The sequence below is a fragment of the Gekko japonicus genome, unplaced genomic scaffold (genome assembly GCF_001447785.1).
Source record: "Gekko japonicus isolate JY-2015 unplaced genomic scaffold, Gekko_japonicus_V1.1 scaffold1692, whole genome shotgun sequence".
Taxonomy (NCBI): domain Eukaryota; kingdom Metazoa; phylum Chordata; class Lepidosauria; order Squamata; family Gekkonidae; genus Gekko; species Gekko japonicus.
The window spans coordinates 224,043-228,618 of NW_015163653.1; the positions used below are offsets into that span (position 1 = coordinate 224,043).

The 4,576-nt window shown below is 43.2% G+C and overlaps 1 pseudogene; it reads right to left on the reverse strand.

Annotated features, from left to right (window-relative positions):
- Positions 1-2,100: 2,100 nt before the first annotated feature.
- LOC107107391 lies at positions 2,101-2,500 on the reverse strand (annotated as a pseudogene).
- Between the last annotated feature and the right edge of the window lie 2,076 nt (positions 2,501-4,576).

A 4,576-nucleotide genomic window follows, 5' to 3' on the forward strand; every position in this document is an offset into this window, starting at 1 on the left:
ATGAATGTTCTAGAATGAACACACTGATTTAGAATCAAATGATAGTTCCACAATGTCACATAGTGCATCTTCCCTACAGCTGTATTGCTTCAGAATGCAGGCAAGAGATCACATGGTTGAATTGTTTTTTATGTGCAGGGAGGGTTTCTTTTAATGTGGGGGAATAGTCAAACATGATCTTCCACCTCTGTTCTACAGTGATGCTTTCCAGGTAGGTTGTATCATTTGCTTGTTTGGAACAGGTATATCAGTCGTATGTCAGAAATGCGCCCAGATGCAATCCATTTTTTTTCTTTTTTGCATTTTCTTTTGGAACAAGTATTCTGTTTCTCCAGTTGTTAGCTTTTGTGAAAAAATGAAAAAGTCATGGAGCTGCAGAGTTAAGATCTCTACCTCATTGTAATGGATTAATCAGCAGTGAGACTTAATTTTCTTCTTGGATATCATATTACACCAAGAATCACATTTCATTTAAAGCTTGCTTGTTAACTGGTGTTATTGTTATGAAAGCTGGTCTGTTACAAGAGAGGGAATTTTCAACATAGAGCTCATTCAGGAAGGAAAATAAAACCGTGACCAGCCAGGAGGGAATTTGCAAATTGCAAATAATATATTACCTGGGAAGTATGGGCATCACAACAACGAAAGGAAGAGTATGAAGTTCAGTCCACCTTATTCTTGCCAATGTTATGTATGGATGTGTGTACATGTGTGCATGATTCCAGAATGTCATTGCTGCAATGTATAATGGGTTCCCAGAGAGTGGATTCCATTATTTTGATTTCACGAGATTTGGGTGGTTAATTTAACTGAGCATAGTATGGTACTTAGGGAGGGAGTCAGGCAAAGATTTGGGAAACCCCAGTTCAAATTTGCATTTTACCATGAAGTTTACTAGAGATACCAATAAACTAGAGGAAAAAAAGGGATGTCCCTTTAATAGAAGCTTAATAGGATGTTATTTACCTCCATAACATGAAAAGCAGCACCTGTCCATTTCCACACGTTAAAGAGATAGGACATTTCCCCCCCCTCCAGATTGTTGGTAACGTGAAAGCTTGCTGGGTTGACTTTTGGCCTGGTCATTCTCTTTCAGCCTAATCTCCTTCAGAGTGTTATTGTGAGGATAAAATGTGTATGTGTGTGTGATGATGTTGTAAACTGCTCTCCCAACATTCTTGCTGAACAACTCAGTGTGGAAGGGAAAGGAGAGGGACTATTCAATTATTGTGACTGCTTTCTGTCCACGGACAGGAGCCCCGCTACAGAATGTTAGCTGAGAGAAGGGAGTGGGTTTGGAGTAGCCTTCAAGCTCCCTGCATGGAGCACTCAAACTTACATCAAACTTGCTAATGGCTTACTTCCTCTTCCCCTGCTAGTAAGCCACACCGAGAGCCATAAAGCATTGGGACAGGATGGCCATCCCAAGGACGAGGGGAGAGGTTATAAAAGCTCTGTACAAGGGGGAGAATGTTTGTTGTACTTTTGGGGCAGCTCTTTAAATGCGCACAAGCTATGATGGACTAAGCCTTCACCAAGGCACTCCATCTTGTCCACAAGGCAGGGGCCAATGGAGGGGAGTCCCAACCTGGAGTAAAGCTTATCTGTCCAAATCAGCTATCACTTGGGAAGTACTTAGAGAAGGAAAAGGTCCTTGTGTGGAGCTTCAGGAAGGGAGGCTCAGCATTGTGCATGCCACAATGTCACTGGAGGTGATGTTGGGTAACTGTAGGAATATCTGGATTCCTAGATTCTTAGAGCCACCCGGTGTCACCTCTGGGTTTTTCCTGGAAGTGATATTGTAGTGACAGTGTGGTTTTTAGAATATTTCTCCTGCTGCTGCTTAGAGTGGCAGCAGGCAATAAAGTCTGCTAGCAGGTGTTCTAGCAGGATGCCTTGGCAGCCCTACTTGCTAAGTCTTGAAAGCTTGAAAAGAACATGTGTATTCTTTTGTTCATATATTAAACTCTCATTCTCATATATATATATCGTTACAAAAATCAATTTTTATTAGACACAAAACTGCTTACAGAGGCACTTCCTGTTCATCAAGGACATCCTGCCTTGATTGCTAGAGACCATAGATGGTCTCATCTATGATTATCCCTTCAGTGCCTCATTGTAATTCATTGCCAAGGTACCGAGGAAGGTGACATATTCCTGGCAGTTCACCTTCTGGTCTCCATTGCGATCCAGATCAGCCATCATTTCTTGAATCTCACAATCATTCAGATGTGGTCCAGAGGTCAACTCCTGGGTCAGTTCCTTCAACTCCTTCTTGTTCAGGGAGTTCTTGTCACCTTCTTTGCCTGCATACTTGTGAAAAACAGCAACCAGGAGGGCAAGAGCTTGGTCCAGGGGGCATGTCAACTTGACAGTTTTAAGTTGGAAGCTGATCAAGAAAACAATCAGGAAAGATGCTGAGTGCCAGGAGAAGGCAGAGAAACAACTTTCTTATATTTTGAGCTCCCATAGTCTGATCTCTGGAAACTCACCACATCTGTTCAGTGTAGCTATCTGAAGTGTGGCATGGGGGGGGGGACTGCGGAGAAGCTGTGCATCCCTGGAGCATGACAGAACAAGAGTGTGAAGTTGTGATAGGGCATCATTGTCCTTGCATGTAGAAGGGTAGCAGGAAGTGCAGCAACTAGGTGGAAATACAGGTACAGAATGTTAGACGTATGACTTCATCCTGCAGGAGATACTCATTGGTGGCAGTTGGTAGTTATCCAGGTTATAATTGGCTCCCTTGAGAAGCAGAGACTTGGGGTGGCCACAGGGTTATCCTAACCTTCTGGGGGCCCAATCAGAAGGAACAGGGAAAGACTAGTTTGCCAGTTCCTTCACACATGTTATGAAAGTTCCTTGTTATAACCCAGTGTTAGAAACCATAACCTTTAGCTGCTTAAAATAATTTTTCAAAAACAATTTATAGACTAAAAAGTAGAGCACAAGAATGGCATTTAAAGCCATAAGGCGAGCCACCAGAGGAAGGGCAATCCACAGAGGAGGTGCCACCATTTTGTTCTCTAGGTAATACAGTCTCAATCGCAGCATTGGTCATGCTGTTTACTGTAATTCAGTTCAGGCTGTGACTCCATATTGCAAGGCCTTTACCTCTGTCGTCCCAGGTTTCTGGTATGAGTGCACTGATACTTGTTAGTCGCTTTTGTTGTGTGTGTGTGTGTGGGATTTAGTACACGTTGATTTTTCTCCATTTCCATTGCTGTTTCTCTTTTTAAAGTTTTTTTCCCCTAACTCTCTTTTTACATACTGGCTCTTCTAATTCTCAAAGCAGATAACAATAAACCGAAAAGTTGTTGTGCCAGAAAACAACATTGTAATCAAAATAGTGAGGGCAGCTTGTTTCTTGGATCATTCTTGTTTTAGTAATGTTTTCTTCCTGTTCTAATTACCTTGAATGTGGAGGCTTATAAGCAGAGCTTTTTTTGGTAGAAAAAGCCCAGCAGGATTAGCATAATAGGCCACACCCAACAGCAGAAACTCATTAGCATATTAGGCCACACCCCGATAGTGAAGCTCATTAGCATATTAGGTAACACCCCATGCCTTTCCTTGGCTTGCCCGGGCGCCCTGCAGCTGCGGGGAGCCTGGGCAAGCTGGCTCTTGGACAGGCCGGGGAAGGCATGAGGAGGCATTTAAATTCCTCCCCGATCCTTCCAGCCCCCCCGGCCCGCCCACCTTGGAGTCGTCGGGGGTGTGTGTCGCTCTCCAGGCCTTCCCTCTGTAGCCACTCACACAGAGGTTTTGGCTGCAGTGGGTGTGGCCAACTCTGAAGCCAGCTGGAACTCTGTTCCTGTGCGTTCCTGCCCCAAAATAGCCCTACTTATAAGTAAATAAATAAATCTGTTACAAACCCGTGTAAAATTGCCCATTAATTGAACTAGATGTTATAGAAACCAGAGTGTGTTTTTAAACTATGGCCACTTACACACTGTCATTTTTGTCACTTGTTGGTCCCTATGGCTTCAGGGGTTCCCCCCCCCAAAAAAACGGTTTTGCTCTCTCCAGTAGTCCCAGTGGGAGCAAAACACATGTGGAAAAAGTTGGAAGGAAGCAATAGGGACAAATGAGTGACAAAAACGACAGTGCGGAAGTGGCCTATGGAAGGGAAAGCAGCCTTTCTTCATGGTTATTGTATAAATGAATGAAGTTTTCAGACACCTTCTATGTCCAAAAAGTAACAAATAGGAGAGATACTTTTAAAAACTGGTGCTGAGAAGGTATAATCAAAAGAAGTAGATGTTCAAAGGTGAACTGTCCCATGACTACAGAAGAAAACTTTTGGCTGTGACCCCATGGACCAGTCATGTTTATTTAAAAAGCTATCAGCAGGATTAATTCTTTGTTAATGCTGGCCTTCTCTCCCAGCAACCTCAAATCAATTCTTTATTATGTGTTTTATGCCACTTGTTCTGTACTTTGCAGTAAGAAACAAAAGAATATGAGCAAATACAGCAATATAGTACAAAGGGCTCAAGGAGGAGGTTAGGGCCCTTCTAAGGAGGCCTCTGCAGGGATGGTCCATTTCAAGCTTGGACAGTGGGGAAAAACA